The sequence below is a fragment of the Danio rerio genome, chromosome 11 (genome assembly GCF_049306965.1).
Source record: "Danio rerio strain Tuebingen ecotype United States chromosome 11, GRCz12tu, whole genome shotgun sequence".
NCBI lineage: Eukaryota > Metazoa > Chordata > Actinopteri > Cypriniformes > Danionidae > Danio > Danio rerio.
In genome coordinates, this window is record NC_133186.1 from 2826704 (window position 1) to 2843367 (window position 16664).

General features: G+C 37.6%; 1 protein-coding gene across 1 annotated transcript in view; it reads left to right on the forward strand.

The window, feature by feature from the left end:
* The window catches only part of srpk1b (SRSF protein kinase 1b), a 65251-nt gene that overhangs the window by 18050 nt on the left and 30537 nt on the right, over nt 1-16664 (forward strand).

Genomic DNA, 16664 nt, shown 5'->3' on the forward strand with positions numbered 1-16664 from the left:
TTTATGCTCAAGATGTCATACTTTTTTTTCTCCATATTTTTTGACACGAGGAATGCGATAGCTGAAACCCTGGTCTTGCATACGTCTGTGCGTAGTAATTTTTGAAGCACTGACTTCAGCTGCAGTCCACTCTTTGTGAATCTCACCCATATTTTTGAATGGGTTTTGTTTCACAATTTTCTGCAGGGTGCGGTTATCCATATTGCATGTACATGTTTTTTTTTACCACCGCATCTTTTCCTTCCCTTTGCCTCTATATTAATGTGCTTGGACACAAAGCTCTGTGACACCAGGTGGCATCTTCAATACTGAACCTTTTCACAATATTCTCATTTTCTCAGATGCTAAATTTGGGATTTTCATTAGTTGTTATCAATATTAAAGTTAAAAGAAATAAACACTTAAAATGTATCAGTCTTTGTGGAATGAATGTATAGATTATACAAGTTTCACTTCTTGAATGGATATTTTAATTATATGAGCATCACCTGTATCAGTAATGGACGAATGACTAGAGATCAAATATCTTTAGGGAATGAGATTGAAAAATGTCAGACTTGTGTTATAATATCCACGTGGCTCAGTGTGATGGTACGCTACGAACTATTATACGCCAACTTGAACATCATTTATAAAGCTTAAATGTGTTGACTGTGCAATTAAAAGAAGAAAGTTAGTTAGTTTTTTCTGAAATGATCTATAATTTATTCTGAGCATTAACAGGAACAGACTGTGAAGAATCAAACGCATCCTTCCTGAAGTACCAGCCCGGCGAACACTTATATAAATGCATCAACAACATTATGAAAGACTTGTTAATTGCATAAAGATAAATTATGCAATTCACGTGGCAAAGTGTTTTCTAGCCCTGTCAGTCACCGAGCCTCTACCTTTCTTCTGTCGCCAAAGGTTTTTGTGGTTGCTAAGAAACTAGTGGACCGTTAAACGCATTTTTCTAATGATGCAGGACCACAGGCATGTTTCATTTAGAAAGTTACACATCATGCTACATTTTTAGTGCATTTGCAGGAGCCTTTTTCATCATGGGATTTTAATGAAAAGCTCCAGTGGCTCAGTGGTTAGCACTGTCGCCTCACAGCAAGATCACTGGTTCGAGCCTCGACTGGGTCATTTGGTGTGTTTGCATGTTCTCCTCGCGTTTCCTTAGAGTGCTCCAGTTTCTTCCACTGTCCAAACACAAGCACTATAGGTTAGTTGAATAAACTACATGAGCCATAGTTTATGATCATGTGTGTGAATGAGTGTGTATGGGTGTTTCCCAGTACTAGGTTGCGGCTGGAAGGGCATCCGCTGCATAAAAAAACATAAGCCTGAATAGTTGGCGGTTCGTTCCGCTGTGGCGACCTCTGAAATAGAGACTAATCTGAAGGAAAATTTACGTAAAGCTCCATATCAGGGACTTTGTGATTCATTTTGGAGAGTCTTTGTGCATGGTGTTTGTTAGTTCACACCAGCATTTTTCACCCACGTCTGTTTATCTATTAGAAAAGCACTTGATGAATAAAGACAAGAGTGTATTATGGTGTGTTTGTTTGACCCTGTGTTCTGTCTAGTCGGTGTCGTTTTCCTGAACATTTCCGTCTGTTCTAGACAGTTTGACCTCAACAGGAGAGAATATTTGCAAGTCTAAGCATTTGTACTGTAAATATAATAATAGGATGTTTCATATAATTATTTTTAGGGCTTTTTCAACTTTATTTGGAAAGGACAGTAGAGGTTGCAGACAGGAAATTATTGGGAGCAGAGAGAGGGGAAGGGTCGGCAAAGGAATCGAACCCGGGTGGCCGTGAGCACCATGATGCACCATGACACTTAACCAATAGGCTATTGTCGCAGACATAATAGGATGTTTTATTAATTCTAAAATGTTTCTTTAAAAATTAATTTGCCTACCCTCCAAATCATTTTAGCCATTTTTGTAATCAAAAATAGACAGTGCGAATAGTGGAGCAACTCTTTTTTTTTTTATTTTTTTTTTTTTTTGCTGATTCAAAAACATTTAACATAAACAGTTAACTTTGTCACACTGTACAACATACAGGGCTGGACAATAAGGACTGCCCGATGGCCCGGGGCCAGCGTGTGAGATGCTGGGGACAGTAGACAGGATGGTGTTAGTCACCTAGTCACTAAAGTGTACACTAAAGTTTTTTTTATTAATTGATTTCTACAAAACTTGACAACTGAAATGAGGCCATATATGAAAAAGTTTGTGTCTTGATGACGATGTCTGTGGGTGTCAAAATTAAAGTGCACATTTTTGCTTAAATAAATAAATAAATATATATATATATAGTGCTTCTCGTATGATATCTGAACGACCCGTACAGCTTTACTGTGACATTTCCTCAAGTAAAAATGACATTGTCTGAAACTTTGTTGCACACCACACCCACCAAAAGGGTATCCTTTTGATAAAGTTGACCCGAAACGAGCAATTAATTAACATGATGTGTCAAAGCACGTCACACACCTAGGGAGCGGCCATCCTGTTTCTATGACAGCTCGAGATATGGCACTTTCTATACATGAACATAATGTTGTTTAATATAAAACAATGCAGACAGCGACGGAATTTGAACAGCTGGATAAAATCTGCAGCAATTCTAAACATGACACGGTCAGAATTTTGTGCTATTTTCTTCATTTCACGTTAAATTCAGCAACCACAGAAATGTTAAATTCTGCAGGGACTGCTCAACACACAACATGGAGATTCAGCTTTTTAGTCGATAAAAGTCGAGGAATTTGGCTTTTGTGGAGAATCATGTAGGGGTAGAGCAGACAGCTTTGTGTGTGTGTGTGTGTGTGTGTGTGTGTGTGTGTGTGTGTGTGTGTGCGTGTGTGTGCGTGTGTGCGCGTGTGCATGCACACTTAAGGAATTATTCCACCATCAGTGAAAAGAGACTTCAGTCTGATTGGCTTCTTCAACTCAAGTTCAATCCTCTTTTCCACCCTCTCCCCTGTCATTGAAATGATAGATTGGCTTGTTTTATTTTAGATTCACTCTGTCAAGTATTCCTCAAGAAGTGGCGAATGTCTCAGAGGGGCGATAGATAAGAGTAATTGATTGTGTTGAGTGTCCTCTCACTCTCTTTCACTCTGCCATGACTCTTACTGCTCACCTGACATCACTAATAAGGTTGTAAAGAGGCTTGTTTGCGCTGACTACCAGCTGAGACATGGATCTTATGAGCAAGCTAGAGAGAATCTTAAAGCGCACCCCTGAGGCAAAATCAGCTTTTGGAAGCTGTTTGGTATAAAGCAGGGGTGACCAACCCTGTTCCTGGAGATCGACCTTCCTGCAGATTTCAGTTGCAACCCATATCAAACACACCTGCCTGTAATTATCAAGTGCTGTTCAGGTGCTAATTCATTGGTTCAGGTGTGTTTGATCAGGGTTGGAGCTGAACTTTGCAGGAAGGTCGATCTCCAGGAACAGGGTTGAGCACCACAGGTATAGAGTGTAGATGTAGGCTGTATTTCAATTCCAAGAACGAAGACCGGTCTTGCCAGGTGTCCTCGCAAGAACGAACTCGGGAGACCACGAGAACAGAGAACGCGTCCTGTGAGAAATGAGATGCTGCCTTCTTCCTGATGGTCACACGACCTTCACACATTTTAAATGGAAAATAATTTAAGCATTACAGCATTCATACAATGATGTATTGTTTTTCCCCGTTTTAAAATATATACTCTGCGTAAAAACATTATAAATATACGTTGCACAATATAAATAAAACAGATTTTAATACGAATTTCATGTGCTGTGCTGTGCATTATGAGATGTGAAGGAAAAATATTTGTTGACAGCGATTTACCAACAGAGAGAGAGAGAGAGAGAGAGAGAGAGAGGGAAAACATTATCTGATGGATCGTTGGTAATATTTCCTAAAGATGACCATGTCACAATTTAGCTAAATTAATTCCCTCCGCATCCTGAAGTGACGTGTGATGTTCCTTCGCCATTTGCAATTCATTGAAACATTGTTTTCCAGCCGCAGCTGCGCTTCATTCTCAATGTATAGTTCGTCTAAAGTGATGTATACAAACTATACAGTATTGACCTATTGACCCAGTATTGATCTATTGACCTAAAATGCCGAAGTGCGCCTGTATTTGCGATTCAGTCCGATTGAGTCGCCTATGGGAGAATGACTATGACTAGGAATAATAAACGGCAGAAAACGGTCAAACTACTTGCTCTACAAACAAATGTTTGCAGGACTATACAGACCAAGTAGAATAATATAATAAGGAAATATCAGTTTGCAACATTAAACAGCAAAACAAGCAGTTTTAATGTCTAAAAATGAATGGAAGTGAATGAGACCTGAAGTCTCGAGTAAAAAATATTCAAATGGCTGTGCCCGCTTGTCGGCGAAGAATAAGGTGAATACTATGAGCAGAGATACAATCAGCCAGCGCAGTCGTCTCTTCAGTCAAAAGTAACAGTTTGTGTCTGCCGGTTTGTTTACTTGCAGCAGATCCATTGGCATTTTCCCGTACATTTCCTGCTCCAGGGTTCGTTTGAAAGCGTACCAAGACCACCTCTTCAAAGAGGTTTACGCTTTTTTGGTCCGCTTTTGATGCGCACTCAAGTGCGATTACTACATTCACACCTGCTCAAACAAACCCCAACAACAGGGGAAACTAACTCTAGTGCAATTCAACCAGACTAAATAAGGCAGATGTGAAAACACCCTTAGTTATGCTGGATTGATTGTATCATTTTTGTATTGTTTTTTTGGGTGACAATTTTAGCCTTCTAATAATATAAATAATTATAATCAAAATAATAATTATAAAAATAAGTAAACTAATTATATACATAATTCTGGTGCAGCAGTGCTTTTTAATGTACTCTGTCCCTGGCAAATAAAAAAAACTAACAAATAATTTCATACAATTTAGTACGATTTACGCCCCATTCACACGGGGCTTCAGCGTCAACGCTTGACTAAAGGCGTGTCTGAAGTTAAGCTGAAGCGATCGTCATAGCAGCGTCAGCCAATAAAATTCAGTCAGCAATAGGCATCTGTCTAGCTGGTGTATTTGCATACAGTGATCTGATTGGCTGACGCTTCCGTCGGCGCTTGAAAAGTTGAGCTGGTCCCAACTTCTGCAGCGAGCAACGCCTCTGAAGTGGCGCCGACGGATCCACAATGTAGTTCGGCAACGCCTGACGTCCCCCATTCAAAGTGAATGGGAAGCAATGACGCTGACTCATCCACGAATGGCAATTAGATTTAGGGGTGGGATTTAATGCCACGCCTTCTTTTAAAAGTTGACTGAACTCGAATTTGCCGCTAAACAGACAAAATGTAAAATAGTCAAGTTTCCTTGTGAGATCAGGCTGAAAAATCTGACTTGATGTTTGATATGATATGAAAAATGATATGGCTGTTTATCACGTGGGAACGATGGGCTAGAATGACCAGCTCATTTCCAAATAAAAGTGCAGGCTACAAAAACAGATTCCTCCAAGACCAAAATGGGCATTTTTAGAATTGTATAATAAATTATCTAATGAGTATTTTGAGCACATCTTGGAGACACCAAAGACTTAACTTGCATCTTGTAAAAGGGGTAAAATAGAAACCAGCTACCTTTTTTTCTGCTGTGATTGGAGAGAGAGAGAGAGAGAGAGAGACTGAGTGACGGCAGAACATGCCGCGTTATGAAGAAGAAATGAGGAGGCGGCAGGGTTTTTTCACCTGCAATGCAGTGCTGGCTCTTCTCAGCCAATTAGAGTGGCTGTGAGAGATTTGTGGGCGGGTCTTATTGCTGACGGCAGCAGAGAGAGCGGGAGAGGGAGAGCGTGTTCAGCATTCAGCCTCACTGTGCATCTGTGTGCACTGAGGTGGTTTTCCTCTGTCTCTGGTACATGGCTCTGTCTCTGGCCTGTCAGCCCCTGTTGCCTTCATTAGCACTCTCTCTCATGGGCATCCGCGCGTCCTGCAGGTAAGAAGCAAACTTGCATGTGTGCACTTGTGTGTTTTGGCTTTGCTGAAGCATTTGTTTGGGAGCTTTGATTTGAGAATTGGTTTAATTTGCTTATGTGTTCTGCATTTATTTTTTTGAAATGTATACTGATGATGATGATGATGATGATGATGATGATGTATACTGAAATCGAATGAAGAGACTAGTTTAAAGGGATAGTTCTCCCAAAACTGAACATTCTGTCATCATTTACTCGTCCTTTACTTGTTCAAAACCTGTTTGAGTTATTCTGTTGAACACAAAAGAAGATGTTTTGAATAATGTTTGAAACCGGTAACCATTGACTTCCATTGCATTTGTTTTTCCTACTATTGAAGTCAATGGTTACCACATTCTTCGAAATATCTTTTTTTGTGTTCAACATAAAGAGAGAAACTCCTAAAAGGTTTGGAACCACTTAAGGATGTATATTGTGAGTAAATCTTCATTTTTGGGTGAACTGTCCCTTTAAAATGAAGTCAGTTTAGGTTTATTTCAGTCAAATTGTCAGGTTTTAGGTTGATTTTCAGTAAAAATCTGTCAAATAAGTCAACAAATTAGGTTAGTTTAGGTCTATGTCAGCTAAATCTTCAGGTTTTAGATTTATTTCAGCTAAATCACTTAACAAATTAGGTTAGTTTAGGTCTATGTCAGCTAAATCTTCAGATTTTAGGTTTATTTTCAGTGAAAACAGTTAACAAATTAGGTTAATTAAGGTTTATTTATTCTAAATCTTCAGGTTTTAGGTTTATTTTTAGTTAAATCATTTAACATATTAGGTTAGTTTAGGTTTATTTCTATAAATAATAGTAACTTGCATGGAACAGTGTTTATGGCAGTAAGGATTAAATTAATGTAGTCTTTATAAATGATTGCAATATGTTTTAATATTTATATTATATACATTAACATTTAGTATACAAATATTTAGCAGAAATTCAGAAATAAATCCCTACAATGTCTTACCCAAATTAATAATGTTATTATTTGCATATTTATTAGCAAAAATTAATTTAAATAGATTTTGTGTGATGCTTTAATATAATAAACACTGTTTCATATAAATATTTAGCTGCATAATTGCTATCTAGAATTGTGTGTAATAAAAAAGCTTGAACATTTGACTTAATATTATGATAAATAGCTTTTATAATTATATTGCAACCTTGCTTTTGGTATTTATTTATGTAGTTATGTATATCCATTTTATTGTGGACTGCAAAGAAAGAGTTTCAATGCTAAGGGAAACAATACATCTGTAAATAAATCTTTCCAGTGTACATATAATATAGCTAGGTTTTATAATGATACTGGTGTTTCCTAATCGGTGCATACAAATAAGCATTAACTGAGCTGAACAGATTGATTGTTTTAAAATGTCAGAAATCTGCACCGTATTGCAGTGATTTATCATCAAAAATTCTGTGGTGCAGCTCATTTCAAAAGACATTTGGAGCTGCTTTTAAAAGCGTTTTGCGGACACGCTCTCTGTGAAGTTTTCAGATTAAATCCAGCTTTCTTAAAGAGTCTGAGTGGAGTATTTTTGTGTCAGAGATGAAAGCAGGGGAGACTGCAGCGTTTGATGATCGCCGTCATCCAACCCTCGCTGTTTTCTTCACCTTTGCTGTGATGTGTACGCAGTCAAGCTGGACCGCAAATTGCACAATAATGAAAACCCAATGCAACAGTTGATGTGTTCCTCTAGTGACGGCAGCGTCTCTGCAATCAGGAAACCACAGGTGGCACAGACCACACGGGGCAGATTTAGCACTAAGTGAAATTGATTTAACCCTCAAGCATCTCTTGTATCATATTGCGCTTAATCTTTCCCTAGTGGACGTTTTTGGGGCATGAAGGTCTCAAGTGTGAACACGCATTTAGTTTTTTTATTAGACAAATGTCAAATCACTGGCTTCAAAAATTATATAAATATTATATTATATAAAATTTATGTATCTTTAAATGTGCTATATATATATATATATATATATATATATATATATATATATATATATATATATATATATACCAATTTTAGTATTCCCTATTTATTTCCAATGGGACATTCAAGTTCAATTTTTTTAACTATTCAGATAAAAGGAACTATTTTTAAAATTATTAAAATGATTTTAAACAATTTTTTCAAAAATATGCCTACTTATGTTTTAGATAATATCTCACTTCACATATACACTCACCGGCCACTTTATTAGGTACACTTACTTGTATCAGGTTTGTACCCTGTTTTGCCTTCAGATCTGCCTTAATCCTTCGTGGCATAGACTCAACAAGTTACTGGAAATATTCCTCAGAGATTTTGCTCCATATTGACATGATAACAGTTGCTGCAGATTTGTCGGCTGCACATCCATGATGCGAAACTCCCGTTCCACCACATCCCAAAGGTGCTCTATTGGATTGAGATCTTCTGACTGTAGAGGCCATTTGAGTACAGTGAACTCATTGACATGTTCAAGAAACCAGTCTGAGATGATTTGCATTTATGACATGGTGTGTTATCCTGCTGGAAGTAGCCATCAGAAGATGGAGACACTGTGGTCATAAAGGGATGGACATGGTCAGCAACAATACTCAGGTAGGCTGTGGTGTTGACACAATGCTCAATTGGTGCTAATGGACCCAAAGTGTGCCAAGAAAATCTCCCCCACACCATTACACCACCACTACCAGCCTGAACCACTGATACAAGGCAGGATGGATCCATGCTTTCCTGCTGTTTATGCCAAATTCTGACCCGACCATCTGAATGTGGCAGCAGAAATGGAGACTCATCAGAGCAGGCAACATTTCTCCAATCTTCTATTGTTCAGTTTTGGTGAGTCTGTGTGAATTGTAGCCTCAGTTTCCTGTTCTTAGCTGACAGGAGCGGCACCCGGTGTGGTCTTCTGCTGCTGTAGCCCATCCGCCTCAAGGTTGGACGTGTTGTGTGTTCAGAGATGCTCTTCTGCAGACCTCGGTTTTAACAAGTGCTTATTTAAGTTACTGTTGCCTTTCTATCAGCTGGAACCAGTCTGGCCATTCTCCTCTGACCTCTGGCATCAACAAGGCATTTGAACTGGCGCTCACTGGATATTTCCTCTTTTTCAGGTCATTCTCTGTAAACCCTAGAGATGGTTGTGCGTGAAAATCCCAGTCGATCAGCAGTTTCTGAAATACTCAGACCAGCCGGTTTGGCACCAACAACCATGCTATGTTTAAAGTCACTTAAATGCCCTTTCTTCCCCATTCTCATTTTAAACTGTAGCAGATCACCTTGACAATGTCCACATGCCTAAATGCATTGAGTTGCTGCCGTGTGATTGGCTGATTTGCGTTAACAAGCAGTTGGACAGGTGTACCTAATAAAGTGGCCGGTGTGTCTCTGCAGTTAGTATAGACAAATCAAAGCCTTTAATTTGGCGATCTGGTGGTTTATGAAGGCATACAAATATCTAAATATCCAACATTACTTTTTGACTGTAGGGTGCGAAAGGGCTATCTGTGCGTGTGTTTGACACATTGAGCTTGTTAAATAGACTTATGGAGCATTCACACTGGATGTGTCTTGTGTGAGTACATCCTGTTCTTCACGTAATTATTTGTATTTTGAGTTTACTTGCTTCATTCTTGCGTGACTTTTTCACAACAGACACGAAATCACTCTAGTTCTGTTGCAAAATGTGTCATGGATGAAATGGTGGCTGTGCTATGGATGGTTAAAAAAAGGTGTGGACTCGTTTGATGGCATTTTTGGGTCAATCAGATCCTTCAGAGGCTACTAAAGCAAGCTCCTGATTGGATAATGCAACACAATTATTTTGTTTAAGTTCAGATTTTTTTCAGACTCGCACGTTATGTGCATCAAACGGCCAACATGCACGATTTGCGCCGTGTCATTCACGCTAATCGCACTGCAGGATGTCTATTACGTCTTTGCATGGACATGACATGTAAATCAATCATGCTTGATGCACAATCTGAGTCATATATATTTGATTGATTGGCAATGTGTTGGATTTATTGAGTTTTTTTAAATAACTTTTAAAAATGGTTTGAATTTTAGTATTTACCATTCATTTTTTATGGGTGTCATTTTTAGACACAAGGAAAGATTGAGTTTTTTTTCAACCACTTAACATTATTGAATTGAGTCCTGTTTTGTGTGTGTGTTCAGATGGTTAACTAAGTCTTGAAATGCTCAGGGGTCAGCAACCCGCGGCTCTTTAGCGCTGCCCTTGTGGCTCCCTGAAGCTTTTTCAAAAATGTTCAAAAAGATGGGGAAGGTTAGTATATATTTTTGTTTTAATATGATTTCTATAGGAGGACAAACATTTTTAATGTTTTCAAATGCTGTAAAAGTGTGTAGAATTAATATTTAATTTCAACATTTCTGTCAACGAAGATTTGCGTGATAGCCTGCGACACAGGTTTCTATCAGCAGGGCGGGATGCCGGGCAGGTGGCTGTTGTAAACAAACCGGGAGATAATAAAGCATGGAAAACCGTACACAGATGGTGACCAACCACCTGATTTCAGTGGCTATTTAATCATGAAGGCTCATTATGTATTTGTAGCCAACTTAGTCATTCTTATAGTAGGCTAATATAGCTACTATATATACATACAGCATGTGTTTCCTTCATTATAAGGCTTATATAAGGCTTTACATTTTTTGCGGCTCCAAACATATTTGTTTTTTTTTTTGGTCCAATATGGCTCTTTCAACATTTTTGGTTGCCGACCCCTGGGGAAACCATTTGTGAATTTGCCCCCAAAATTGGAATTTTAAGCAGTAAAACGGCCTTGGTTTTAGAAACTGATTCTGCAGGGTAGTCCGCAAGCCACCGAAAAACAATGCTTGCACTTAGATTTTCCGAGCCGGGCATTTGTGTTTCTGGAAGAGCAGATTGTTTTGATGCCTTGCGTGAGTACTCTGACACAAGACAAGAGAATGTCAGACGTGTCGTGGTTTGTTGTGTGGGCTGGAGAAGTTCTGAAGCCTGAGCTCTGTATTAAGAGTCCATTTAACCCTCTGTGCGCCAAACATTTCTCTCTCCCACTCACGACGCTCACACATACAAACAAACCCCCTTGTTTTTTCCTCCTGCCTGGTGTGTTTTGAAGGATGACATGCATCGGGAGGTGAAGCTTCGCTTGATTTGAATAGTCCGGCGCTAGTTGCTAAGGACTGAGGCTTTTAATAGAATCCTCCCTCGCTGAAAAACAACTTAAAGTAATGGAGGGAATTATGGAAATGTGATTCATAGACTGGTAAAACGATAAGAAAACAGCCTGCTTGACCAGCTATCACCTGTGATGATGGAATCACTATTGAAAAGCCGTGCTTTATAGTGAAGCAACGATTTGCAGACTTTACTCTACAGCACACAAGGGGACCGCTTGTGTTTTCTGAAGTACTTCATGGACTTGATCAAATGTAAACATGACTTTTTCTCTGCTGGTTGAATTAAACTGTCGATACCTGAGTAGCATAAATAGCACTGAAATAGCCATAAAAAATATATTATAAATAGCAAAGTTATTAGGACCAGACAGAATCTGTGCTATGGCGGCGAAGTGGCGCAGTAGGTTTTGCTGTCGCCTTACAGCAAGAAGGTCGCTGGGTCGCAGGTTTGCGCCTCGGCTGGGTCAGTTGGCGTTTCTGTGTGGAGTTTGAATGTTCTCTCTGCGTTCGCGTGGGTTTGCTCTGGTTTCCCCCACAGTCCAAAGAAGACATGCGGTGCAGGTGAATTGGGTAGGCTAAATTGTCCGGGGTGTGTGTGTGTGTGTGTGTGTGTGTGAATGTTTCTCAGAGATGGGTTGCGGCTGGAAAGGCATGCGCTGTGTAAAAATGTGCTGGATAAGTTGGCGGTTCATTCCGCTGTGGCGACCCCGGATTAATAAAGGGACTAAGCCGACAAGAAAATGAATGAGAATCTGTGCTCATTCTTTGCTATATTCTAATAGCCTCTAGACTTCTTGGCCGCTTATGTGCTGCTTGCAGCTATATTTATTATTATTGTTATTATTATTCCGCTTCTCCTGCTGGATTTGAATGGCAGCTTATACAGCCGTATGCTGGACAGTTGTGTAATTTGTGTCTAAATCAAGCTCTCTAGCGCCACTACTTGTCCAAATACGCAAATTTTGTATGCTAATAACTTTTGAATCATAATTTAGAGAATACAAATATTATTTCCTCTAAACATCAAGTAAGGTATAGTACAGTGACTAAAAACATTAAATAGGAAAGCTTAACTTTTTAACTTTTATTTAAAGTTTACATTGCAAATTCAATCAGATCCACTTGTTTGGTAAACAAAGTATGAGCCTGTGTTAAATGTAGCTTCAGGGACTTCTGCTGCTGTAGCTCATCTGCTTCAAGGTTTGACATTGTGTGTTTGGGAATGCTCTTCTGCAGAACTTCTCAGTTTAGTTCTATACATTAGTATGTTTTTCTAGAGGGCAGTTTTAATATTAATCTTAGCAAACCTGAAATCTCTAAATCAAACTCTCTAGCGCCACCGCTTGTCCAAATTTGCTACTTAAATCGTAAATTGCAGAATCAGAGTAAAATTTCCTCTGAATATTAAATCAAGTGTCATACAGTAACTAAAATATGAAATAATAAAGAATAAATTTTAACTTTTAAGGTTTTCATTGCAAATTCAATCAGATCCACTTGTTTGGTAAACAAAGTAAGTGCGTGTATTAAATGTAGCTTCAGTTACTTCTGCTGCTGTAGCTCATCTGCTTCAAAGTTTGACATTGTGTGTGGGTTTTAAATGCTCTTCTGCAGAACTTAGTTGTCATCTATTTAGTTTCTACTAATTTCTCAGTTTAGTTCTACATATTAGTATGTTTTTCTTGAGGGAAGTCTCAACATTAACCTTAGCAAACCTGAAGTCTCTAATTCAAACTCTCTAGCGCCACCGCTTGTCCAAAGTTGCAAATTTTGTATGCTAATAACTTGAAACGTAAATTGCAGAATCAGAATGAAATTTCCTCTGAATATTAAGCCAAGTACAGTAACTAAAAACATGAAATAATAAAGAATAACATTAGAACTTTTAAGGATGTCAATGCAAATTCAATCAGAGTAAGAGTAAGATTCTGTATTAAATGCTGTAGCTCATCTGCTTCAAAGTTTGGCATTGTGTGTTTGGAAATGCTCTCCTGCAGATCTTGACTATTTAGTTACTGTTGGCTTCACAGTTTAGTTCTACATGTTAGTATGTTTTTCTGCTGTTTGTGATGAGCTGTGGCTCATCATGTAACTTTCGTATCACCATTTTTAAAGCGTATTGTCTGTCTATTGTGAAGTAGAAATGAATAATTTGGTGTATCAACATTGTATGAATTAATGAAATACGGTAGGTTACTGTGACATGTCTCTACCATATTTGTAACGGTAAAGTTCTATCTACCACAGCTTTCACTGTATACTTTTTAGAGTTTAGGGATGGTTGCGCATGAATATCCCAGCAGATAAGCAGCTTCTGAAACAAAACAACCCTGCCTTTTTACTTAATACTATAATTCTTCCCCATTCTGATGCTTCGTATGAAGTTGAGCAGTTTTTCGTGATGTCATTGGCTGATAGGATATTTGCATTAACATGAAGGTGAGCAGGTATGCATAAAGTATAGAGCGTTACAATAAACAACTGTGCATGCACAGTAAGTGTAATAACAGCATACACTATCTGACATTGTTTTGCTTGATCCTATCGTGTGTGTGTGTTTGTTGTTATTTTGTGGTGAAATATGACCCAGACATTTCTTGACAGTTTTTCATAGGATTTATTCTTCGGGTTTGGAAAGCTCTTGTCATTTGTGTGTGCAGCATGCATCAGACGGCTCGTAGGCGTGCAGTCTGAGGCCAAAACAATACACTGCAGACTCGAGATTAAGCTGAATTCTAAACGCAGCATTTAACAGTAGATTACACTCCGCTCTTACAGATCCTTTTTCTGCCAGCTTGTCTATTGGCTCCTGCCACCTTCATTTTGATTAAATGTATTAATTAGCTGTTCTTTAAAAGATTAGTGGAATAAAACACTGGTTACACTTCATTTTAAGTCACATTAACTACTATGTACGTACATTTAGATTAATCGTTTGGTACAATGCACTTATACACATGCATTGTGCTTATGTTTATAAATTATTTGAATCTATATGTACGTACAGTTAAAGTCAGAATTAATAGCCCCCCTGTTATTCCCCCCCCCCCCCCCCCCCCCAATTTCTGTTTAACACATTTCTTAACATAATAGTTTTATTAACTCATCTCTAATAACTAATTTCTTTTATCTTTGCCATGATGACAGCACATAATATTTAACTAGATATTTTTCAAGATACTAGTATTCAGCTTAAAGGGCTATTTATAGGCGTACATTGCTGTTTTATTTGGTTACTAAGCAGAAATAAACAACACTATAAAATATAAAGAGTTTTCATTTGATTTACTAAACTAGTGGTGTTTTGAAATTAATGATTGCATAATAATCGTGATAACCATGAAGCCACGATTATTCCTCGGACTATAATCGTGCAACCAAAATCAGTGGCAGTTCTAGTTTAAATGGCACCCTGGGTGAAACCACCCTAAACATGCCCCCTCCCCCAAGAAATAAAGACACTGTGGTTGACTTTATAATATGCATTTTAAATATATACACTTAAAATAATAATTATAAATACATTTCAATGTATATATTTCTTTTCAGTAAATTTAGCAATTTGTTTATTATTATTATTATTATTATTATTATTATTATTATTATTATTATTATATGATTATTATCCTAAATAAATAACAGAGATCAATCCTAAATATAACTGAAAAACAATGTAAAGACACATCTGGAGTAATATTACAAGACTTTTGCCTAAATAATGATTATGACAGTTCTATAGAATACAAAAATATATGTTTATAGAATTATCTGTTGTCTTAGACCCGACTCATGACCGAGATTAAAGTTATGAAGTCTTAGTTAGCCATGCTTGTAACATCGTCATATGATATAAACTTGCATGTCGACTTGCATGTCGACTCATATCGGCGTGCATGTAAACAACCGGGATCAGGAGCAGCACGTGTGAGGCGGCCATGGATGGTTTTCAGCATGCATGCGTCCATTTTTCACCAGCGTTGTTTCGGTTGCACATAAAGAATAACAAACTTGTGTGTGCAATAGACAGCAAATGTGAATAGCCCCTAACGTCTTTATTCTGAGATAACCACTCTAAATTAATACACTTGCATTTGCAATTGCAAGGTAAATCCTATCTCAAATCTTTTACTGGGGGACTTTTTTTTTGAAGTATGAGGAGTGCTATCCTGCTGGAGAATCGTCCCTCTCCTGTGGTTTGTAATGTAATGGGCAGCACAAATGTCTTGATAGCTCAGGCTGTTGATGTTGATCATCCACTCTGCAGATCTCTCCATACTGAATGTAACCCCAAACCATGACTTTTCCTTCACCAAACTTGACTGATTTCTGTGAGAATCTTGGCTCCATGCTGGTTCCAGTAGGTCTTCTGCAGTATTTGTGATGATTGGGATGCAGTTCAGCAGATGGTTCATGGGAAAAATCCACCTTCTGCCACTTTTCTATATGATCAACTAGAAGTCAAGTTATTATTGCTTTTACAAATGAGATCAACGACAAGACTTTTGTCAGGGAGTGTATTTTTATAACAATTACTTTTCTAAATTTATGCTGAACTAATTTATTTATTTACAGTATTTAAGGCAAGAAGTATCTAATTAAATGACCTAAAAATGAATAGTACATATACTTTTTTTTTTCCAGGGGATAAATCATTTAATTACAGTTACTAGTACACTGTAACTAATTCGACCCAACACTGTTTACTTTCAGATTTCCCTTAAGGCATTCAATAACCAATTCCCTGCTCGACATCTTTTTTTCCCAATAATTTGATTTGTTTCATGTGGATGTACAATATGCACAGAAGCTCAGATGCTCTTTTGCATTGCATTGCAGTTTTAAAGCTATAATGTCATTTATTTTGATGCATAAATTGTTTTCTTTTTCATCCAGTGTTATAATTTTATCGCGAGTCAATGCTGCAAACACAAAATTGACCTACTATTAATTTAAGCAGTAGGGATTGTAGTAATGGATATGAAGAGTTTGACCTCTAACCTCTAAAAGCTGTTTGATATTTTCTTCTAAAATTAGCATTTTTCCCGACTCTTGTTTGTAGGCTCAGAAATGTTCTTTTCATTGCTGTTAAAGTGAAATATTTAAACATAAACATGGGAGGCTGATAAAAATGCTCATTTTAGGATGCTCATTTTTCAGATGGCATTTGGAGATTTTTGCATCTAAACTCTTCATATCCATTACTACAATCTCTACTACAAAGTGTGCCTAAATTAATAGTAGGTCAATTTTATATAGTAGCTCTTCATATATACAGTTGTAGTGGATTATATATACAGTCAAAGTCAAATTTATTCGCCGTCCTGTGAATTTCTTTTTCAAATATTTCCCAAATGATGTTTAACAGAGTGAGGAATTTTTCACAGTATTTCCTTTAAAAAAAATTTATTCTGGACAAAAACTCATTTGTTTAATTTCGGCTGGAATAAATGCAGTTTTAATTTTTTTAAAAACT